The sequence below is a fragment of the Carcharhinus amblyrhynchos genome, chromosome 22 (assembly GCF_965287045.1).
Source record: "Carcharhinus amblyrhynchos chromosome 22, sCarAmb.v2.hapA, whole genome shotgun sequence".
Taxonomy (NCBI): Eukaryota; Metazoa; Chordata; class Chondrichthyes; order Carcharhiniformes; family Carcharhinidae; genus Carcharhinus; species Carcharhinus amblyrhynchos.
Genome location: NC_137345.1, coordinates 12,812,422 through 12,837,827, shown reverse-complemented (window position 1 = coordinate 12,837,827; position 25,406 = coordinate 12,812,422). Strand labels below are relative to the sequence as shown.

Sequence of the window (25,406 nt, the reverse complement as noted above, 5' to 3'; positions counted from 1 at the left end):
CTACATCATAGCTGTGACTGTAACACTATATTCTGCACCCTCTCCTTTCCTTCTCCCCATGTGCGCTATGAGGCGAACAGGATCAAGAGTTATGGGGAGAAAGCAGGATTAGGCTATTAAATTGAATGATCAGCCATGATCGTGATGAATGACAGAATAGGTTTGAAGGGCAGAATGGCCTCCTCCTGCTCCTATCTTCTCTGAATGGTGTGCTTTGCCTGCATAGTGTGCAATAAGCAATACTTTTCACTGTATCCCAATACATGTGACAATAATAAATCAAATCAAATAGTTGTGACTGTGCCTTTGGCAACTTTTTGTGCCCCCATTTTTCTAGGAAAGGAATATTATTGATAGGCTGAGAAACACATTGTGTATGTTATTTGTGTGTAGCTTGAGGAGGAGCTGGGAGGACTGGACTCCCAGTGGCAGTGTGGGGCTGTTGCTGCGGGCCGCTGGTCCATCTTGCCGCGCCCCGCGCCTCCTCGGCGGGAGGGAGGCTGCCCTTTGACCTCCCGCGGGAGATGTCAGTTGGGGCCTGCGAGCGAAGGCTGCAGCCTGAGGCGGCCGCCGGGCTGGGGGACCGCGGGCGGGCAGCGATGAGAGCGAGCCCGGCGGCACACAGGAGAGAGGCCCTGGTCGCAGTGTCGGTGTGAGTAGGCGGCGGATGCCGGCGAGATTTTTTTTTGTGTGTGTGCTGTGATGGGGTTTGTGTCGGAGGCGGAAAAATCGCCTTTAACCAGAGAGGGGTTACAACGGCCCCGAGCATCCAGACCCCCCTCTGTGCTGCCAGACACCGGGAGGTTCCAGCTCGGGGTCCTGGGGCCGCTGACTGGCAGCTTGTCCCCAGTTACAGACACATTCCGCTCACTGATGCTCGCTAATGTATTTTCTAAACCTGTCTCACTTCAGTAACAAACCTGATAGACCCGTCTGTATCTGCATTTACAGCTGAAACATCATACGGTGCTTCCACCCCGTGGACATCTAGATTGAGTGAAAATCATATAGGCAAAGCATACCGTTCATAGAGTAATTAGGAGAGAAGGAAAGGGTGCAGAGTATAGAATGTGTGGAATACTGAACAGAATATAGAATGTGTTTCAGTAACCATTTTTCTGTGACCATGTTAAGGTAAAATGTGTGTGTATCTTGTGTGTGTGCACGTTGGCACATGGGGTCTGCACCCATCTTATGTGCATGCCAATGTCTGGCTTGTGTGGTGTGCATGCATGTCTATGTTACACGTGTGTGTATATGTCTGTGCCTGTCTTGTGTGCATGCCCATATTGGGCACCTGCCTATATTGTGTGTAAGAAGTCTCTCAACACCAGGTTAAAGTCCAACAGGTTTATTTGGTAGCAAAAGCCACTAGCTTTCGGGGTGCTGCTCCTTTGTCAGATAAGTGGAAGTTCTGTTCACGAACAGGGCATATAAAGACGCAAACTCAACTTACAAAATAATGGTTGGAATGTGAGTCTTTACAGGCGATCAAGTCTTAAAGGTACAGACAATGTGAGTGGAGAGAGGGTTAAACACAGGTTAAAAAGATGTGTATTGTCTCCAGCCAGTGAGATTTTGCAAGTCCAGACAGGTTGTGGGGGTTACAGATAGTGTGACATGAACCCAAGAGCCCGGTTGAGGCCATCTTCATGTGCGGAACTTGGCTATCAGTCTCTATTCAGCGACTCTGCGTTGTCATGTGTCGTGAAGGCCGCCATGGAGAACGTGTGTTGTGTGTGTAGTGTATTGGGTGTGGGCAAATAAGGTGTATGCATAGCAGGGTGCACATGCCCCACTTGAGTGTGTGTCTTGTGTGCATGTGTATTGTGTACATGGGTGCCTGTTTGTGCATGCCTGCAGCTGTATTGTGCGTCCATCTTGTGTTTGCGCATACTGTGTGCATGCTTGGGGGAAATAGTGCATGCATAACTGTTTTGTCTGCACTTTAATATGCTTGTGCCAATCTTGTGCACTCCCATGTGCATGCTCATGCATGTATTATGCGCATGCCCATATTGTGTTGAGTGTATCAGGTGTAGGCACACAAATGTATGCTCATGCACCCATCTTTTGAGTGTACATTGTGTGTATGCATATTGTCTTTGTGTTTTGTGTATCAGATGCACACGCATGTGCATATTGTGTGCACTGCACGTGGGTGTTGTACATACAGCCATTCTGTGTGTGCACGCACCTGGGCGCTGATCTTGTATATGTGCGGGCCCATCTTTGTATTGTGTATCGGGTGCACAAGCACCTGTTTTGTAAACTCACATTCATGTTGTGTCCAGTGGGCATGCATATTGTGCATGTGGCCACCCTGTGTCTGTGCACGTGGGGAGTCATCTTGTGTGCGCGCGCTGGTGGTCATCTTGTGTGGGCAGGCTTGGGTGATTGTCTTGTGCATGCGAGCCCATCTTTTGCAAATGTCAGTGCCCCTCTTGTACATGTGCTTTTGTGTATCATGCATGCATGTCTCTGCCTGCACCCATCTTGTGTGCATGCTTGCACCAGTATTATGTGTGCATGTATTGTGTGCACACATGTCCATGCCAGTCTTGCGTGCGTGTGCACATATGATGTTGTGCACAGTTTTATTGTGCACATGCAGATGTCTTGTCTGTGCATGAGTACACCACCTGTCTTGTGTGTGCGTGTTGTGTGCCTGCGTGTCATACATATATTGTGAGCATGTCTGTATTGTGTATAAAGTGTGCATGTATTAGGTCTGCAGATGTACTGTGTGGGCACATGGGTGTATTTTGTGCTTGTGCACATGCATGTTGTGCGTGTATTCGGTGTGCAGACACCTGTTTTGAGTGCACATGCATGTTGTGTGCAGTGTGCGTGGGTATTCTGTGTGCAACCTCTGTTTATGGGTGGGTGGGCACGGGCAGTCATCTTGTGTGCTCGCAGGCCTGTGTTGTGCACCCATATCTGTGGGTCAGTCTTGTTTGCGCCCTTTGTGCTAATGTGTTTGTCTATGTGGGTGTGTGTATTTTACATATTTTGCTGCTTCTTATTTTCTTGATGGTTTGCAGTCTGCACACCTGACCACAATTTGTACCTGAAGTTATTGACTTTCACAATCTCGGCACAACCGTTGTTCTCTACAGCCAGTGAAGTGAGGTACAGTCACTGTTGTGGGAGTTGCTGCAGCCAGTTTGCACACAACAAGCTCTGACCAGGCAGCAATATAATAATTAGATAGTCTTTCAAGTTAAAGTTTATTTATTAGTCACGTTATATTAACACTGCAATGAAGTTACTGTGAAATTCCTCTAGTCGCCACTATCTGGTGCCTGTTCGGGCCAATGCACCTAACCAGTGCGTCTTTCAGAATGTGGGAGGAAACCCATGCAAACATGGGAGAACGTGCAAACTCCACGCAGATAGTGAACCCAAGCTGGGAATTGAACCTGGGTCCCTGGCACTGTGAAGCAGCAGTGCTAACTACTGTGCTGCCCCAGTCTTTTCTTGTGATGTTATCAAGGGAAGGATAAATTTGGGTGCGCATAGTTTAGCCTGACCCTTTTTGGTATTTACTATATTTTCTTGCTGTGTATGGCTGTGTTCATCTATGTTTAAATGTGCTCTAATGATGTGGGTAGTACGTAGTAATTAAGGTGAGAAAATGCTGACAACTTGATTTCTCGTAGGATATTGCCTTTTTATTAGATTTTGGTTTCTGAATCCACCACGAGTAATCATGTGGAATGGCCATGTCATTATGCGAATGTCAGCAATATATTTTACTATTGAAAACCCAAGTTAGTGCAGTCCTCCCTTAAAGTGGTATAAAAAACAATGTTATTTTGGTAGTTGAGAAAATTAGAAGTAAAGTACTTATTACTGACTTGTCCTATAATTTCTTTATTTGTAAATGGGTATGTGTGGTAATGGTGTATTTGCCATGCTTTGCAACTGTGTTTTGTTCATGAGAACCTAGGGATTGGGAGCGGCAAATTGGTGCTTTGTAAGAAATTGACTCTGAAGCCAATCGACATTTGTCATCAGGAGCAGTAGATTATTAGGCAGTAGGTTCTGCTACAACTGCTGTATGATTGGAGTTTATAATGGAGGGTACTGTTCATTTGTCTTGCCCTGCTGCAAATTTCAGCGGTAAGCCAGAATGCTGAACTGCTGCAGAGGCCAGAAAGCCCCAGGATTGATTTCCACTATATGCCGACTTAGTTGATCTCAGCTAGGGTAGCAGTTGTGACACTACAATCGGCTTTGCTACCCTTGGGGTAAAGGTGACAAAATCTGCCATGGTTCCAGCTCCTGAGTGCTAATTAGTGACTCGGACTAGTGACAGAATCTGCCGTTACACCTCTACAGTCGACTGTTCTGCTGAAATTCACTGTCTGGGCCTCCATGGGGACTGGCAGCTTTGCCGAAGAATCCATGCCTCAAAAAACTGGCAAAACAAAATGTAATCCTGCTTTGTGAGACCATTTTTGCCCTCAATGAGAACTGGAAAATATTTTTTGCCCTAAACTAATTAGCAAATTTCATTATTGAATTTCAACTTTTGAGGTCTGTGCCTTTGACAATCACATTGCATGTTTTGTGCTCTGCTGTCATTCTCACTCTACTATGATTGCTCTGCCGACTTTGAGAAGATGTTCAAAAGCAATTGATGTTATAAAAATTGTCAGATTTGAAAAGTGCTTGTGTTTTTTTCCTGATTGTTTTTTGACAGGTATGTGAAATGGATATTACAAAGTGCTTTTATCTTTTGAGCTCTCAATCAATGAGGATCAGTTCAAAGGTTGCAGCGCATCCCTTCTAAATGTCTATATTGCAGATTTAATATTTTCAACAAAATACAATATTGTATACGTAGTTCACTTAAAGTAAGCACAGTGGCAGAAGTATGATGAAGGTTCAGAAATGTAATGGTGAATGTACAAAATAACAAAACTGTTCCAGTGCTTGTACATTTAAATACAGCACTGAGGGAATGCTGCATTGTTGGGAGATGCAGTCTTTTGGCTGAGGCATTACATCTGTTCAGGTGGATGTTAAAAATTCCGTGGCACTATTTTTGAAGAAGAGCAAAATGTTCTGGTGCCTTGGCTAACGTTCATCTTTCAACCCAGAGCAGAATGATAGATTAACTGGTTAATGTATCATTCTGACAAGTTTGCACTGCACCCTCAAGGTCAATATATATCTTGCCAGAGCTTCAGTGTCCAAAAGTGAACACTACTTTTGACGTTGCCTGACCTCGGTCTGCAAAACTAAAACATCAACTTCTCACCTTTCTATTCCAATCCTCCCCTATGACAGGGACGAACATTCCATTATCCTTTTCGATTATACCAGCTTTCAGTGATCTATTGATCACTGAACGTTGGTGTAATTGTGGGACCTTGCTGTGCTACTTTTTGCAGTAGAGAACTACAATTCAGAAGGAATATATTACTGTGAAAGACTGTGGTTGTTTTTTCTGAGGAGGTCACCAGCATGTGACATTCCCCAGAGGTCAGATATGAAGTGTTAGCTTTTCGCCATAAACTTGGATAAAGGAAATAGAGAGTTGTACTTTGCAGTTAGTAGATGACACTCAGTTGGGAGGCCCAGTAATTTGATAGATCGGAGCAGTAAGTTACAAAAGGACATGCAACTAAATGAGAGGGAGAACCTCTGACAGATATAATTAGTTCACTGTGCAGTAGTGAGAAATTTTGCATACTGGATTCAAGAAAGATGGATCAAAATATTTTAATGGTGAGAGACTGAGTGGAAGTGCAAAAGGATACAGGGGTCCATGTGCATAGATCAGTGAAAGCTGGTGTAGAGTAATTGAAAAGGCTTATGGAATGCTCGTCCTTGTTATAAGGGAGGATTGGAATAGAAAAGTGAGGAATTGATGTTTTAGTTTTGCAGATCTATGTCAGGCACCGTCAAGAGTAGTGAAGCTCTGAAAAGATATATATTGACCTTATGAGGGTGCGGTGCAAACTTGCCAGAATGACAGCAATGCTTAAAAGGCTAAGTAATGTGGGAAAGTTGCACAAACTCACTATGTATTAAGTTTGGAAAGTTGAGGAGTGATCTAATCAACTAGCTAAAGGAATTCAGAGGAGTGGAATTAGTGATCTACTGGCAGAATGGAGTACAAAATTCTTTTCAATTTTCCCCTTATGGTTCTTGTTGACTATCAGTCTCGTGCCAGTACTTAGCCTTAGATGGAGTTTATCACCTGCTTTGGGCTGCATTCACGTGCAACCAGATTCCGAGATGACTCAATCCTGACACGCCAGGGACCGTTACAGGCCTTGCACTGTCCACAGGCTAAGCCTTGATCAGAAGGACTTGGGGCCCTTTGAGTGTCATCAGAGAAAGGTTTTTGTACATTACGTTTCCCATGTCTGCCAGACGAGCGGGGATTCGGTGTTAGGTCTTCCCTCTTCACTCGCGGTTACTGGGGGAATCCTTATTAGTTTCTTTTCCTCCGCTTAGTAATATGCTTAAATTCAATGGGTTGCCACCTCTGATCTGAGGTCATAGAATCGAGTACAAAGGGGCATAATAATCATCAAACTAAAGATCGGTTATTTAGGAATGAAATCATATAGCATTTTTTTCACACCAAAAGGTAGATAAAATGTGGAATTTTCTCCCCTGGAAGGCTGTAGATGCTGGGTCAAATGGAAATGCTCAAGATAGATTTAGTTAGGTGTTGGTAATTAAGGGATATGGAATAAAATGTAGGTAATTAAAGTTGCGGAAGAGATTGGCTGATCTAGTGAAATGGTGGAACGGGTTGAGTAGCATCCTATTAATATGTTCCAAAAGGTCATGGAAGGTGCTAGGTAAATGCTGTTTTGTTTTTAATGAGTTTGCCAACCTGCACATATTAAAATGATTCCGACATCTAATTTATAGCCCGAGTATGCGTTAGTGCTTTAGTTTATATATTTTTAAATATCTCACTGTGACTGCTATATACCGTGGCAGCAAATACCATTATAAAAATGCGAACAAAAATAGTGGTGACTACGGTTGACTGTCACCATGCTCAGTTGGATATGGGTTACTATAGCCCCATGCTGTGATCTGACCAGTATGTACTTTTTACAAGTTCTTGGGTCAGTCTGTGCTGTATGGTAGTAGATTAGTCTGTAACACAGTTGAATGCATATACAAGCAGTCATATCAGATGTCTTGCATATAATAAAACCTTGTACCTTGTGTTATTTCATTTTGACTTGTTTAACAAAATGTGGAGATGTGTCTGTAGACTTTTGAGATCTGCTGTGCACTTGAGAACAGAAATGAGTCCAATTTGGCTGCAGGGGTAAGCTCAAATAAAAAGGAAGAAGTGAACCAAATGTGGAGATCTGCATGAGTTACTGTTAAGCAGTAAATGGCATTATTGTGGACAAAGTTATGAGACCAGTGAAAATATTAACTAAATGATTCCATACCACATAGTGCAGACCAAGAGAAGTATCTGGGGTTAAACTAAAAGTTATCAGTAAGCAAAGCTAACCTGACCTCTATCCAAGGAAATAGAACACAACTCCTAGGACAAGGCAGTCATAAAGCTATGCTGGAGTATGGTATTGTATGCAAGTCTAGTAACTACTGTGCCACTACACCAGCATCTCCCCCCAAGCCAATGTCGCAGGATTAGAGATCCAAAGGCCCAGGCTCATGTTCTGGGAATGTGGATTCAAATCCTACCATGGCAGCTGGTGAAATTGAAATACAGTTACTAAATCTTGAATGTAAAGTTTTTATCTGTAACATTGATCATGGCAATCATCATCGATTGTTATAAAAATCCATCTGTTTCACTCGTGTTTTTAGGGAATTCTGACATATTTACGTGGTCTGGCCTACATGTGACTCCACACCCGCAGCAATGTAGCTGATTCTTAACTACTCTCTGAAGTGGTCTAGCAAGTTCAAGGGCAAATAAGAATGGGTAACCAATACTGGCCTTGCCTGTGACATCCATGTCTGTGAAAGAATAAACATTGGAGGCAGTGTACAAAGCACAGTGACAGTGAGATATAGATTAAAGCATCTGGTCTGTGTGGAATTATATTCCAGATAACCGAATCCTCATCACATTTTCAAGATTGTTGCAAACTCTAGAACCAGGAGACAACTTCACACTTAAGAGGGAATAATGATAAATATGTGGAATACATTATACAGGGCACAGATAGCACAAAGTTTATATTCTACTTGTCAAATTTCAAGTGTTTTGAATATATTCAAAAAACTTTGTAATGTAGGGCAGTTAATCAAGGTGCTGAGTACTTGGATGGAAAGTGCTTTGGGACGTCCCGATGTTGTGAATAGGGCTATATCAATATAAGTTCTGCTTTATTGAACCTTCTTAACCTCACCCTCGGACTCACTCCCTGACTCCACTATTGTACTGGGAAAATGTATTTGTGGCTTGTTCATGTTTTTACTCATCCTTTTAAGGTGTGGTAGACCATATTCATCACCTGGGGCATTTGTAAGGGTTCCGGTGGGTTTGTAGTGACTGCTAAATAGTAAAGGCAGTGTCAGTAATCCTAGTACTAGACAGAGCAGGCAAAAGCAAGACAGAGAGCAAGGGAAATCTAGATTAAACTGCATTTATTTCAATGCAAGAGGCCTGAAAGACAAGGCAGATGAACTCAGGGCATGGATGGGTACATGGGACTGGGATATTATAGCAATTACTGAAAAATAGCTAAGGGAAGGACAGGACTGGCAGTTCAGTGTTCCAGGATATAGCTGCAATAGGAAAGATAGAACAGGAAGTAAGAGAAGAGGAGGAGTTGCACTTTTGATTAAGGAAAACATCATGGTAGTACTGAGGGGGAGTATCCAAGGGTTCGCCCACTGGGTCTACATGGGTTGAACTGAGAAATAAGAAGGAAGAAATCACTTTGATAGGGTTGTACTATAAGCTCCCAAATAGTCAGCGGGAAATTGAGGACAAGTAAGTAAGGAGATTAGAGAGCTCTAAGAAAAAAAAAGGGTCATAATAGGTGATTTTAACTTGCCCAAATTGACTGGGACAGCCATAGTATTGGAGGGTCAAGTGGAGAGAGACTTGCTGAATGTATTCAGGAGGAATTTCTCATTCAGTATGTGGACGACCTGACTAGAGAGGGGGCAAAACTTGACTGCCTCTTGGGGAAATAAGGAGAGGCAATGCCAGAGTGTTAGTGAGGAATTGCTTTGGGACCAGTGACCATAGTTCCGTTAGTTTTAAGATAACTATGCAGAATGAAAGATCTGACCCAAAAGCTAAAATTCTAAATCAAGGCAAATTTACATAGTAGCAAGCAGGAACTTTCAACAGTTAATTGGGAAGGTGAAGGGAGGCTTTTAAAAAGGTGTTAACCAGGGTTCAGGGTAAGCACATTTTTCTTAGTGAACGGCAACCCTTAGGAGTGGGGAACTGGATGACTCAGAGTATTGAGGACTGGTCAAGAGGAAGAAGGAGGCACATGATATGCATAGGCAGCTAGGAATCATTGGAGAGTATAGAGGGTGTAAGAATAGAGTTGAGAGAGAAGTCAGGAGGCAAAAAGGGGACAGTACATTGTTTTGGCAGATAAGGCAAAGGAGAGCTTCTACAAATACATGGAAGGGCACAAGAGTAACTAGGGAGAGAGTAAGACCTCTTAAGAATCAACAAGGTCATCCTATGTGTGGATTCACGAGATAGGTGAGATCCTAAATAAATATTTCTCATCAATATTCACTGAAAAAGCACCCTTGTTAGGAAACTTAGGGAAATAGTGATGTCTTGAAGAGTGTATACATTACAGAGAAAGAGGTGCTGGTAACCTTAAAGCACAGTAAGGTAAATTCCAGGACCTGATGAAGTGTATCCCAGGACATTGGGAGGCTAGGGAGGAAATTGCGGGTTCCCTAACAGAGATATTTGAATCATCGATAGTCACAGGTGAGGTGCCTGAAGATTGGAGGATGGCAAATGCTTTGGCTTTAAGAAAGGCTGCAGAGAACTGCCTGGAAACTACAGGCCAGTGAGCCTTGCATCTATAGTGGCTAAGTTGTTAGAAGGTATTTTTAGAGACAGGATCTACAGGCATTTAGGGATGCAAAGACTGATTAGGGACAGTCAGCATGGCTTTGTGAGTGGAAAATCATGTCTCAAATCTGAGTTTTTTTTTTAAAAGGGGTAACCAAGAAGGTAGATGAGGGCAGTGCAGTTGATATTGTTTACATGGACTTTATCAAGGCCCTTGACAAGGTACCATATGGTAAGTTATATCATAAGGTTAAATCTCATGGGATCCAGGATGAGGTAGCCAAATGGATATAAAATTGGCTTGATGACAAGACAGGATGTTTGTAGAGGGTTATTTTTCAAACTGGAGGCCTGTGACCAGTGGTGTGCCTCAAGGATCGATGCTGGGTCTACTGTTACTTGCCATTTATATTAATGATTTGGATAAGAATTTAGTAGGCATGGTTAATGAGTTTGCAGATAGCACCAAAGTTGGTGACATAGTGGACAGTGAAGAATGTTATCTAGGATTGCAATGGGATCTTGATCAATTGGGCCAGTGGGCTGACAAATGGCAGATGGAGTTTAATTTAGATAAATGCGAGGTGATGCATTTTGGTTGATCGAACCAGGCAGGACTCATTCAGTTAATGGTAGGGTATTGGGAAGAGTTATAGAATGAAGAAATCTGGAGGTACAGGTTCATAGCTCCTTGAAAGTGGAGTCACAGGTGGACAGAGAAGTGAAGAAGGCATTTGGCATGCTTGGTTTCATTGGTCAGAACATTGAGTACAGGAGTTGGGATGTCTTTTTTAAAGTTGTACAAGACAATTGGTAAGACCACACTTGGAATACTGTGTATGGTTCTGGTCACACTATTATAGAAAAGATATTATTAAACTAGAAAGAGTGCAGAAAAGATTTACTAGGATGCTACTGGGACTTGATGGCTTGAGCTCTAAGGAGAAGCTGGGTGGACTGGAACTATTTTCTCTGGAGCACAGGAGGCTTTGGGGTGATCTTATAGAAGTCTATAAAATAATGAGGGGTATGGATCAACTAGATGGTCAATATCTTTTCCCAAAGGTAGGGGAGTCTAAAACTAGAGGACATAGCTTAAGGTGAGAGGGGAGAGGTACAAAAGACTCCAGAAGGGCAATTTTTTCAGAGGGCGGTGAGTGTTTGGAACAAGCTGGTAGAGGTGGGTACAATTTTTGTCTTTTAAAAAACCTTTAGATAGTTACACGGATAAGATGGTTATACAGGGATATGGGCCAAACATGGGCAATTGGGACTGGCTTAGGTTTTTAAAAATTGGGATAAATTGGGTCAAAGGGCCTGTTTCCATGCTGTAAACCTCTAATGACTCTATGCTAAGGCTGATCTGCACTTGGAAAAGTTCTGCTGAGTATAGCATATGATGCCACAGAGAATTGAGTTTTGGCAAGTTGCTGGCTTAGGCTTTCTTCTCTTGGCTTCTCATATATTTTAAAGGTTCTTTATTTGGTTGCACCATAAAACTGTAGGATATTACAACATAATTAGGCCAATTGCCCCTATTGAGTCTGTTCTGCCATTCAGTCATGACTGATATACTTCTCAGCCCCATTCTCCTGCCTTTTCCCCGTAACCTTTGAATCCCATACCAATCAAGAACCTATCTATCTCTTTCTTAAATACATTCAATGACTTGGCCTCCACAGCCTTTTGTGGCAATGGCTACTGTGGTTGAAGAAATTCCTCCTCCTCTTGGTTTCAAAGGGTCACCCTTTACTCTGAGACTGTGCCCGCAGATCCTAGTCTCTCCTATCAATGGAAACATCATCTCCATGTCCACTCTATCCAGGCCTATTCTGTAAGTTTCAATGAGATCCCCCTCATCCTTCTAAGCTCCTTCAAATTATAACCCACAGCCCTCAAATGCTCCTCACACAAAAAGGCTTTAATTCCCGGGATCATTCTCGCGAATCTTACCTGGATCCTCTCCAAGGCCAGCACATCCTTGCATAGATAAGGAGCCCAAAATTGCTCACAGTATTCCAGATGTGGTCTGACCAGAGCCTTATAGTACATCCCTGCTTTTGTATCCTAGTCCTTTTGAAATGAATGCTAACAATCCATTTGCCTTCCTAACTACCAACTCAACCTGCAAGTTAACCTTAAGAGAATCCTGAACTATGACTTCCAGATCCCTTTGTGCCTCCAATTTCTGAATTCTCTCCTCACTTAGAAAATAATCTACACCTCTATTCTTCTACCAAAGTGCATAACCTTATGCTTCCCCACCTGCACCAGTTGAAGCAATCTTGGGTGAGATTTTCCCAGGACTCGAAGCCAGCATCAAAACTGCAAACTGAAATGTTTAGAGTGTCCTCCTGACACTTCCAGTAACCTGGGGAGTGCAACCCAGACTCGAGCTCTTCATTGAAGATTTGGTTTGGTAAACGAGTGTAAGATTTCTGGCTTCAAGATCAGCTAATTTGGTTGTGCCTGTGTCATTATGGTATGGACGTTTGGCATTCCAGCTTGAGTGAACACCTCAGTGTCTTGTGTTTTGTCCTGCTGTCTGATCTTTAGAAGGCAGTTCAAGTGATAGTGATTACCTTGGGGTTCTGGTCAGGACCCTCACATAGGACAAAAGAAGTTGGCTTGGTTGGTAACCCATCCACCACCTTAAACATTCACTCTTTTTACCATTGGACAGTGGCAGCAGTGTGTGCTATCTACAGACTGCACCACGACAACTCTCCAAGACTGTTCAGCAACACCTTTTAAACTCACGACCTCGACCATCTAGAAGAATAAGGGCAGTAGGTGCATGGGAACATTGCTTTTCAATTTTTTCTCAGGCTGCACATACCATCCTGACTTGTAACCATTCACTGTTCAATGTTGCTGGGTGACATCCTGGAACTCCCTTCCTAACAACACTCTGGATGTAGGTACATAGCCTGCAATGGTTCAAGAAGGCTGCTCACCTTCAAGTGCAATTAGGGATGGCAACAAATGCTGGCCTAGTCAGTGACATCCATGTCATTTTTAAAAACTTTAAAAGAAGTGTGATAAGTGCTCAGGGGAATCATTGGATCTCCAGTTCACTTAAGCCATCCAGATTTAATTTAAATGTTAAATTTGTATGTTCTATCTCTGTTTCCTAAATATTTACATTGTAACTGCCATGAGGAGCAGGAAAAGAGCTCTTATTTGTGGAGGAGAATTGGAATTCCAACCTGTAGAAACCAAGGAATACAAAATGAGGAATTGCTTGGAAAATCGGTTCTAACATTTTTTTTATTCATTTGTGGAACATGCGTGTTTCTAACTGGCCCTAGTTGCCCTTGAAGGTGATGGTGAGCTGCTGCCTTAAATCGCTGCAGTCCATGTTCTGTGGGTTGACCCATAATGCCATTAGGAAGGCAATTCCAGGATTTTGACTAGCAACTGTCAAGGAATAGCGATTATATTTCCAAGTCAGGATGGTGAGTGACTTGGAGGGGAACTTGCATCGAAACACTACCACCTGTATTTGTTGCCCTTGTCCTTCTAGATGTAAGTGGTCATGGGTTTGGAAGGCGCTATTTAAGAATCTCTGGTGAATTGGTGCAGTGCATCTTGTAGATAGTACACAGTGCTGCTTCTGAGCATTGGTTGTAGAGGGAATAGTGTTGGTGGATATGGCAGGCTGCTTTGTCCTGGATGATGTCAAGTTTCTTCAGTGTTTGTTGGAGGTGCGACTATCCAGGCAAGTGGAAATATTCCATCACACTCCTAATTTGTGCGTTGTTGATTGTGGACAGGCTTTGGGGAGTCAGGAGGTGAGTTACTCATCACAGTATTCCTAGCCTGTGACCTGCTCTTATAGTCAGGGTTTACTTGGTGAGTCCAGTTGACTTTCTGGTCAATGGTAACCCCAATGATGTTGCCATGAAAATCATTGAAAGTCAAAAGATGGTGGTTAGAGTGTCTCTTATAGGTGATGGTCATTGCCTGGCATTTGTCTGTCGTGAATGTTACTTGCCACTAGATATTCGGTCTGTAACTGCAATATAAGGGCATTTTTTTGCTCTAACAGTGCATTATTTTCCAATAAACTACTATATTTCATCTTGCCCCCTTTCTTGAGATATAATTTTTGTAGCTACTGATGGAACTCTAGTACTTCAGCAACCTCTCCAAGTGCAAGGCAGATGAGGTGTAATAAGAAGTCATTCAACTGATGGGATGGAGGGTTCAGCAGACATGATATGGCTTTCTTTTTCAGTCTGCATAAAAACCCTTCCAAGTAGATGTTGCTGGATAATATCAGGATCGTGATGATTGAGTTATTGCTGTAAATTATAGTGCCACAACTGTTAAATTGAATGAAATAATGCAGAACAGTAATCACGATCTGTAGCCTTCCTGCTGTAGAGGCTACACTGTGTTAAGCTTATAGAACGAAAGCCTTGCACTTTTACATAGCACTTTTCGTAACTGTAAAACATGCCATACTACTTTACAGCCAATGAAGTACTTTTGTGATCAAGTCACTACTGGAATGTGTGCCTGACCAGCAGAGTAAACCCCAGTTACTTCTGATATCATGAAAACAAAGAATAAACTTGCATTTATATGGCATCTTTAATACACTGGCAGAATGTTTCACCCTCCATAATATTTTTTGGAAGCGTTATTCTCTCCAGCTAGATCTCTGCTCTAATAATGAGGTGAATGACTAGTAGTCAGCATCCTTTTGGTGGTGTTGGAAGAGGAAAGCACCAGCCAAAAGACCAGTAGAGCAGTTCTGTGCTCTTCCTTGAGTAAGTTCCATGAAATAGAGTTGGCATTAATGTTGATGGGTGGTGTGCCACAGGGATCAGTGCTGGGGCCTCAACTTCTTACAATTTATATAAATGACCTGGATGGTGAGATGGATGTTGAGACTGAAGGTATGGTTGCTAAATTTGCTGGTGACACAAAGATGTAGGAAAGTAAATTGTGAAGAGGACATGAGGCTACCAAAGGACATAGAAGTGAGCAAGCAAAGATCTGGCAAATGGAGTACAATGTGGGCAAATATGAATTTCTCAATTTTGGCAGAAAGAATAAAACTAGTTATTTAATTGGTGAGAGATTGCGGGAATCTGAATTTCAGAGTACTGAAGTTTCCTAGTGCATTAATCACAAAAGAAATACAGCAAGTAATTAGGAGAGCTAATAGTATGCTATCATTTATTGTGGGAGAAATTGATTACAGAAGTAGGGAGAATATAGTTCATTTATACAGGATGTTGATGAGAGTATAGTATACAGTATTAGTCTCCTTATTTAAGGAAAGATGTAAATGTGATGGAAGCAGCTCAGAAGGTTTACTAGACTAATATCAGGAATGGATGTTGTCTCATGAGGAAAGGGTTAGGTTGTATAAACTAGAGCTTAGAAGAGTAAGAGGTGAGTTGATTGAAACCTTAAAAATTCTGAGGAGTCTTGACAGGGTGGATGTGGAGAGGATGTTTCCTAGAATTAGAAACCACTATTTAAAAATTTGGGGTTGTTCATTTAAGATAGCGATGAGGAGAATTTTTTTCTCTTGAATTTTTATAACCCTTCCTCAGAAGGCACTGGGAGCAGAGATTTTGAATACTTTTTAAGGCAGAACTAGATAGATTCTTGATTTAACAAGAGGGTGAAAGGTTACCAGGCCAAGGCAGGAATGCGTGACTGAGGTTATGATCAGATCAGCCATCGTCCACTTGATGGTGGAGCAGGCTCAAGGGGCTGAGTGGCCTTATCCTCCTAATTTGTGTGTTTGTACATATGTTTGAAATAAGACCTTATTTTCTTTTAAAGATTCATGAGAAATGTAGCACATTTGCAATTTGATGCTGTACTCAAGTGGCTGCTGTAATTTTGCAGTTAGACTGTACAATGGGGTTAAACCTGTGACCACCTAACCCTGAGGCAACAACCACTTCTGATATGAGACAAACTCGTACAAGGAAACCAGAATTAGGATGCTAATTAACAGTGGGACAGAAACTTCATCTGCAAGAATGGAAAGGGTAAGCTTAGTAATTACAGAGGAAAGAAATTGGAAAGATTGTGTAAATTCTAAGGGTGGATAATGTGAAACCATTTAACACCTTGACACGTTCTTTTGGTTTGTAAATGACTTGAGTTCTGGCACTGCATTTTGAAAAACACATCTGAGCTCCCATCAGTTGTACAGTCTTATGTACTCTCAGCAATTTCTTGTCCTCAGTGCATTCCTGATTGTCCTATTATTCCGTGTACTATATTTTATTTTGGGCTATCATTCTGCTCCAGAATGTTTTCAGCATAATGTCTTTTGTAGATTACAGTGAGAAAATTCATTTTTCCTGCTTGAATTTCAACAGTGACAATTCTATAGCTACAATCTTCATCATAAAGCTTGATGGTCTTAATTGGTGAATGTCATGACTCTTCTGTCAGCTCAAAGTCTATAGCTAGAGTAAGCCTGCAGATAATGCGTTTGTGTCCTTGGTTTCTCATCCTGTTTCACCTGACAAAATGTGAGACCTTTGATAAATGTGCTAGATTGAGTAATAAAAACAGAAAATGCTGGAAATTCTCAGCAGGTCGGCAGCATCTGTGGAGAGAGAAATGGAATTAATGTTTCGGGTCAATGACCTTTCAGACCTGCTGAGTGTTTCCAGCATTTTCTATTTTTATTTCAAATTTCCAGCATCCACGGCACTCTGCTTTTCAATTTATGCATGGTTCGGTATGGTGCCTGTAACTCCAGTAAATCTTGGAACATTAGACCTGAAAAGGAAGGAGATATGGATGTGTATTTTATTTTATAAAAAAATGGTGTTTTTTTGGAGGGGGGGTGAATTACATCAAATTCTTGGCTTATTTTTTAAAGAGTCTCATATACTGCATTTATGTAATTTAATCAGAATATGTATTTGATTAATATTACACGGCAAAGCTGCAGATAAAGCCTTATTTTTGCTGCTGAAAATATTTAAAGAAAAATAATGTTGGAAAATGGACAGAGCCATGAACTTTATAATCTGTGACCAAATTAAAATGTATGTAGCATTTTCAAAGTAAATCAGTCTTCTATCAAACCTAGTATTACATTTCACAATCTTTCAAACAGATTAAGGCACATTGAAGATGTTGGTCGAATATTATAATGTTTGTATATATGTATATGAGATAAACTTACTGTGAAATTTGACGCCCAACTTTGTACAAATCTACATGGAAAATCTGAAGGAAAAAGACCAGCTGTGATTTAAGAGAAGATTGAAAGCAGATTATAGTTAGTGTTATGACAACAAATCATCCTGCTGACTATTCCATGGGCCTTCACACTGACATTTTCAGCATGAGAGAATAGACTTGGACCTGTCTCTGCTGTGTACAGATCCTGTTTTCATTTTTTTTTTTGTTTATTCACTTTACGGGATGTGGATATTGCTGGCTGGGCCAGCATTTATTGCCCATCTCCAACTGCTCTCCATTTCTGAGAGAATTTGAGAGTCAACCACATTGCTGTGGGCCTGGAGTCACTTGTAGGCCAGATGAGGTAAAGACGGCAGATTTCCTTCCCTAAAGGACGTTAGTGAACTGGATGAGTTTGTCAATTGTCGGAAAATGATTTTATGGTTCTCAGTAGATTTTTAATTAAATTTTTATTGGACTCAAATTTCACCGTCTGCTGTGCTGGGGTTCGAATCCAAATCCCCAGACCATTACGTTGGGTCTCTGAATTACCAATGCAGTGTCAATACCACTACACCACCGCCTCCCCTACACCAATATTGCCTCTCCTGCATACATTGAGCATTATTATACTGTGGCATCATATGCTGAGGTTATTTATGAAGGCCTGCCTTCTCAACCTTGCCCCTCACCTGTGGTGTGGTGATCCTCAGGTTGAATCACCACCAGCCAGCTCTTCCCATCAAAGGACAGAGCAGTGTATGGCCATCTGGGACTATGGTTACTTATCCGAGGCATCGCACTTTCTTGACTTTCTTGATCTCGGGCGCATATTTGCAGTGGGACTTCAAGGATTAGACTACTGAGGCTCATGTTATATTGGTGTTTAAACACTCATGACTTTTGTGAAAAAGAAAAAGGCTATAGAGGATAGAGAATTTAAAAATCAGTTCCTTTCATCTGTTTTGGTTTTTAAAATTGGTATACCAGAAGCAAGGCCAACGTTTAGATGTTATTTGAAAGTGCAATTTAGCAACAATGTCTCTGACAGCCATTCAAACAAACTATCTTCGTAAATGACTGCCTCATTTTGATTGTTGACTCTTTCAGTGAAGAGATAGAGATCCCTCTCAGGGATTCTTGAGAATTGTTATCATACATTTGAGATTAGTATTTACTTATAGAAATACTTCAACTTATATGTAGATTGCCTTTCAAATTTATTAGTGAATTGGTATTTAGATCTTTTTTTATAGCAGCCTGCTACACAGATCGTCAATGATTAATTTTGTTTAAAGCACAGTGAACTGATTAGTGCTTTATCAGGCTTGCTCTCTTTGCATAGGCTTGAGTTCTATTAAAGTTGAGTACAGCTTCAACCTTGATGAAATAAATCCTATCCTATACTAAATCCCTGTCCCTGTCACTCTTTGTCTTTGCCAATCTCTACTGATCCCCGTTCCCAACTTAAATTCTCATCTATACAAATTCCTCCACAGTCTACTGTGCCAGCCCTGTGCGCCAGCTCACTGCCATCCTTTCCCCATTCTGCACACTTGGGCCCCCAAGTTTGTAGAATGTAATTCTTTTCTCTGCTTTGCCTTTGGCAGATCTTCAGACTCCTACGACTAATGTTCTTGAATCCCAACTAAACCCCTGATCCTTGCTATGTCCCAATTCAGATTTCTATATCTGCACCAAACCACATCTTTAAGCAAGCAATTCTATCAACTTATTACTGGCAGTCCTTGACTTCATGATATTCGAGTTATGACGGGTGGTGCTCACGCCATTTATAAGTTGTCACCTCTGTTTCAGCTTAAAATGCTGGTTTTGACTTTATGATGCCATGCCAGAAACAGTTGGTCTTTTAATAGTTGTTGTGTTTTCAGGTTCCACCATTCACAACCTCAGAAATTGATTATTAGGTATAGAAGATTGCCCAAACTTTAATTTGATAAAAGCCCCGGTTCAAAACTAACTGACTCGGTGGAAACTGGCTGCTGTTTTACCAAAAAGTTTGAGTTTACTTTACATTCATTGTAAGCAGCTTTTCTCTTTAAAACCATAAAATATCACAGAAGGGGTGTTTCCATGCCTTTGTTCATGATGTCACGGTCACATTGATGGAAAGGGAGCATTACTTTTCAGCGAAAATAGGGTTCAGGAACCAATCTCCATTCATAACATCGTTCCTCTGGGAAAACTTGCTGCAATTTATGACTTTTCGACTTGTGATGTGATTTTTAGGAGCCAGTTGTGTTGAAAGTCCAAGGACTGCCTACATGCTAAAATTCTATCTATATATGTACATTGTTGTAAATCCCTATTCAGGACTACTGTATCATTTGTTACAGATTTGTAATAATGAAACTTCTGTCTATAGTATTTTGAAACTTGTTCAGTTCAGCAATTATTAGTTTTCATTGGATAAATTTCATAAAATTTTAAAAGGAAAATAAAATAATTCTAAAAGAAAAGACTTTCTTTTGCACCACCTTCATTGTTATTTCAGCTTCAAGGAAACTAAGGATTCAATGACTTTAATAGGGCTGTAGTTATTTGTCTGCAGGAGATGCAGTACGTATCTATTTCTTCTAATTGTCCATGAATAGAGAGCAAAATTGGACAAGAATAGAGATAAGACACAGCTGAAATTGTGTTTAATCTTGTTTTGATATAGATATTGTGAGTTAAGATTTTTGACCCTTGATAATAGGATCAGTGCACCTTGGATTTATTAAGTATTTGAACAGGAGAAAAATACGTAAGAAAGTTGATCAGCTGCTTTCATTAACATGTGCCCAATCCCAGTCAGCTGTCAAAGAACTGACCTGCTGCAACCCAACTCTAGCCAGCCATCACAGACTAATCAATTTAACTTGGCCTTTTTGAGTCTCAAAGGGTGACCCCGTGAGATTTACAATCTTGGTTGTGCTGTAACTTTGTTTGTATTCCTGTGATCCTTCCCCTTTCACTCACTCTTGCTTTCCACCTTTTTTTTTCTTGCTGGAAACGCAATGATTTTGTTTGGGCTAAGATGAATAGTAATAGCTTCATATAGAATGATCAACAGATGTTTGAAGGTCAACTTCTGAGGAGCCCCTTGACCTTCCGGAATTTGGAGTTTTAGCTTTTTCTGCCAGCTTTTCTCTAAGATGCCCTCAACAACTGGAGGAGATTCACGTCCTGCTAAATTCTGCTATTCCATTCAAACATGCTAAAACATTAATTATTACCTTATTTGTGTATTGAAGTGTTGCGACATGAGAGCTGGGAAAGGAATTTAGATTCCATTAACATTAACATATCACTGAAGTATGAAGGTGGATAATACTCACTGGTCTTTCTAAATTACTCATTGCAGTGAAACAACTCCTGACTAGTCACAATCAGCCACATTGTAGAGATAAGTGTAGAGGACAAATATCAGTTGGCAATATGAGACATTGCGGTGAGTGCCTGTATTCTTGGGCGAAAGCATAGTGCTGTATGATATTCATTGCAGTGTGGTCGTTCCTGAAGTGTGCTTTCATCGGCCATCATAAAACCAGTGAATGGAGAGGTGAATTTTTGTATTGTTCTAGAGATTGTATTCCACAAAATCAGCTATTGTTTCAATGAAACTAAGTCAGTGGCCTTGATTAATCTCTCAAGAAGTGTGTATTGTGCAAAGGCTAAGTAATTATAACTGATAGAAATGTTGGCATGTGGGTTTTCTTTTGAGGCTGTTGTCACAAAACATGTTTGTGTAAAGTTATATTAATGTGTGATTTGTTTTTCCACCAAGGACTCTTTCAGAAATAGTACACGGCAAATGACATACCAAAATCCGATGATGTGAAATTATTTGGAGAGGGAATCATTCAACATTAAACAACTGACTGAAAGGCAGTGATTTTTTTAAAAATTTATTTGTGGGACCTGGGTGTCGGTGGCTGGCTAGCATTTATTGCCCATCCCTAGTTACCCTTGGAGGGCAGTTGAGCATCAACTACATTGCTATGGATCTGGAGTCACATTTAGGCCAGACTGGGTAAGGAGGGCAGACTTCCTTCCCTAAAGGACATTAATGAACCAGATGGGTTTTTCTGCCAATCGACAATGGTTTCATGGTCAACAGTAGATTCTTAATTCCAGATATTTTTATTGAATTCAAATTCTACCATCTGCCATGGCAGGATTTGAACACGGGTCCTCAGAACATTAGCCAAGTTTCTAGATTAATTGTTTAGCGACAATACTATTAGGCCATCACCTCCCCTTGCAATGTGTTGTATGCAATGAAAGCCATTGATGCATTAATACAGTAATGGAAATTAAAACTGTAGTGTCTGAATGCTTTTTGTTACGTATCAGAGCGTACCTTGGAGCAGTTTATTATAAAGCTGGCACAAAGGATTTTCTATACTGTCAGAATGTGAGTTCAGATCAGTCACATTCTTGTTGTCACTGGCCCATCACGGTCCCTCAATGGTCTTGGTCTGACATTTGAGTGCTTATTTTGATTGAAATTTGGCATTATTCACATGTATTTGGTTCAAAATTACACCTACAAAAGTTCATTCTAGAACTATACTCAGATTAAGGTAGTTAGGTTACTGGATTAGCAATCGAACAGCCTGGACTAATAATCCACAATTCGTGAATCCAAATTTTGCCGTGACACTTTGGGAATTTGATCTCAATTTGAAAAATGAAAAGCTGATAGTTCATTAATGTCTTTTAGGGAAAGAAACTTGCATTTTTGCCTGGCCTGGATTCTACCCTAGCGTGGCTGACAATTAACTGCTCCCCTGAAGTTTCCTAGCTTGCCACTCCAGTGTATCAAATCACCACACAGCATCCACACAAATCATAGCAATTTATTAAAATTATACAAATAGAGAATTTATGGTGATCCTGGATCAGTTTTCCTAGGTGTGATATTTACAAGCTTTACTTCTACTTGCATTTGTGTGCTTAGTTGAGAAGCGAATATTTTCTGCTAAGAGCCATTGAGCTTTTCCGGTAGCAGTTGTTATACTTTAGGAACTAGCTTGACATTAGTGCTTTCTCTGATGTCTATGGTATAAGATCATTTTCATTAATGGACATGAACAGAATTGTTCACTTAATCTCACTATTTCTATTGGCTACTGTTGATCTTAGTTTTGTTTTTAAAAGTGTGATAAATACTAGTCAAACTCTATAAAAGTGTTAGTAGACTATGCTAAATCTATTAAAGTTACTACTCATAAATAAAAGCTAATTCTATGAAGAAAGTATAGGTCGATGTGTGATCATAGTTGGCAATGCGTTTTCTTGGGTTGTGGTATTAGAAGTTCAAGATACTTGTAAACAATGTTTTGATGTTAAGGTTGAATTATTACTACCTTGAACTCAACTGCTAGCTATTTCACAATATATGCAGAAAGCTCATGTCATAGGAAGTTAATGCAGTTGAACATGCCTTAAGCCACATTAAGCCAGAAGCTTTGATCTGAAGGTGTAACACAGAAGCAGTCATTGACTTCTCTACTTGCATTGTGACTTGTAATCCTTAACAATGATTTGCTTGATTGTAATTTTGTGAACCCTAAAGAATCCTGAAGCACTTTGCGGACATGATGTACTTGCATCTCGGGCTGCCAGCGTTGGAAAAATCTAAATTTTCAATTGCAAGTTGTTATATACTTAAGTGGTCTGTCTTCTCATGCCAAAAAATGTTAATGGTTTAACCGTAGTGAGCTAATCATCAGATGGTGTCTCTCGGATTTAACCACTTTTTTACTTGCTGATGTGGTTGTTCTGAGTGACTGTCATATCTCCATTATCAGTACCACCCCAAATAACATGAGCCTACTGGTCATTCCCAAGAAATGCTTCCAATGCAACCAATTGCCAATCGGAAATCATCTAGGCAGAGATGGTTGCATGCTGGGAAGGGTGGGAGTTAGCAAAGTTATTAAAGCAACTGGTGCAAAGCCTGATTTTTTTTTTAAAGTTATTTAAAGTTAAAACCAGGTTCTGGTAGCCTGCTATTCCCAATATTTTCATGTTCTAATGATTAGAAGGAATTGACTGTCATGTTGGTTATTTTGCAATATTTTACTGTTGCATTGGAGTTAGGACAACAGAACTTTTTGCTTGTGTTTGTATACATTTGTGCCCTACCTTTCCCAGTTCTTTATTGTCTGTATAGTTGGTAAAAACATGATTCACACTTGCATTGCTGTGAAGTAGAAACAAGACTGAATCTTGTTGTACAATATAAATCGGTGGGATATCTCACCTTTTCCTTCTCATCCTTTCTCTTCCCTTCTCACTTTTTTCTTTCTCACTTTCCTTATCTTTTTCTCCAATTTATTTATAATCTCTGTGATTTCTGGCATCTTGCTGCAGGTACAAATGTTAATTGTTGAAGACTCTTTTTTTAAAAAAAGAATCAAGATGACCCAGAATCCGTAACACTAACACTCGTGAGCCATTAATACTGGACCATACTGGTACATTGGCATATGAGAAAGTCTCCATCTTTATGGACACCTCCCTCTTCAGAAAGAGGAAACAAAAGAAATAATAAAACTTGGACTTGCTTGTAGGAGATACTAATCTCCCAATGAGAATCTTCAAAAATGGTGGAATGGGCCAAAGTAGGCCAGGAACTGGGATAATTTGAAGGCCAAAATACCAGGTGGCAACTCTAGAGCTTTGAATCTGAGGTTGTGAAATTCAAGGCAGGCACCTAAATTATAGTCCAGGAAAATGTGATCCAATTTGAATGGTGGTTTAAAACTGAATATGTTGAGGAACAATGGTGAGAAAGATGTAATAGTGAAATGAGTTCTGTTTGGGGGTCATGCCAGCTCAATTTGTAAAAGCCTAATTGGAATTGTGTATCAAAGCTTTGCATCAGTTCACTCTTGGTATAGTTTTGCCATTTGTGCAGTATTCCTCAGCTCCCAAGTCATTGCACATCCTGCTCTATGCAAAATTCTCTGCAGTGTAGTGGTCAGCTTTAGCACCAAAACCACTTTGAGGAATTTGCAGTAGACCTTTTACCATCCTTTGCTTCAGGTTTAATTAACTTGTGAATTCCCCTGGCATTTAGGAGCATCCAAGCCCTTTCTGAATTGTTTCTTGATATTTAGCAAGGTTGTGGACAGTTGTTTGAGAATACCCATAAAGAACAATGTTTCAGTTGTTTCCTTATGATTATGATTGCCATTCATTGACTGAACTAAGGAGTCTGGGCCTTCCACAGTTTACGGAAGGGGTCTGTTGCATTTGTTAAAGGGCAGTCATAAATGAGAGCTGGTGGAGTTACAACCTGCATTTTTGCCAGTTTAGTTGCATGCTGTGCTACAATAGAGAATGGGAGAGTGCAAATTTGTGTTCCTTGTGGTTGAATGCTGTGAGGGGAAGGGTGGGCACAGTAGAAGTGAAAATCCGTAAAGTTCACAGATCAGACTCATTTCCTCGTGGTCCAGTAAAGAGTGGCAATTGGGGACATCTAGGAGCTGTTGTTGTAGAGCAGAACCAATGTGAAGAGGAGAATTTGATTTACCTATTTATTAAGAGTGATGCTGCGATTAATCTTTGTCCAGGCTTTTAAATCGGCTCTGTTCTTGTATTTACTAATGGTTGTGATAATTCCAGTGTTTTATGCTGAGCAAGGTGAGCTCAAGTTGAGTAAAGCACTTGCCTGTATAATCAAATTTCACTATTCGTTGTTCCTGACTCAGTGTAAAATTGTATTTCAAACCATATGCACTGCTTGATGTATGGTAATTATAAATCAGTCAAATATAAAGTTTAAGGTTTATTTATTAGTCACAAGTAGTCTTACATTAACACTGTAATGAAGTTACTGCAAAAATCCCTTGGCCGCCACATTCTTTAGATACACTGAGGGAGAATTTGACATGGCCATTTCACCTAACGTCATTTGGACTGAGAGAGGAAACTGGAGCACCCGGAGGAACCCACGCAAGTACGGGGAGAATGTGCAAACTCCACTCGGACAGTGACCCAAACCAGGAATCAAATCCCGGTCCCTGGCACTGGGAGGCAGCAGTGCTTGCCACCGCGCATCCCATATTCACAGGTTTTCAGAGTGTATATATGGAAAATACATTTTTTTTGAGTATAAGTATTATTCACTTCAGCCTATGGGAGCAAAGAAGATGGTATGGTTTTTATCATAAATTGGTATATTCTACAA

General features: G+C 40.7%; 1 protein-coding gene across 5 annotated transcripts in view; it reads left to right on the top strand.

Moving 5' to 3' along the window:
* Nucleotides 1–541: 541 nt before the first annotated feature.
* The window catches only part of LOC145356910 (fibroblast growth factor receptor substrate 2-like), a 73,993-nt gene continuing 49,128 nt past the window's right edge, over nucleotides 542–25,406 (top strand). For 2 of the 5 annotated variants that reach the window (XM_080209901.1, XM_080209906.1), the window contains exon 1: nucleotides 542–652. The gene's annotated coding sequence lies outside the window, so the exon portion shown is untranslated. Of the gene's footprint in view, nucleotides 653–1,085; nucleotides 1,135–20,710; nucleotides 20,766–25,406 lie in introns of those variants that run through there. The other 3 variants (XM_080209902.1, XM_080209904.1, XM_080209903.1) reach the window with 3 other exon arrangements.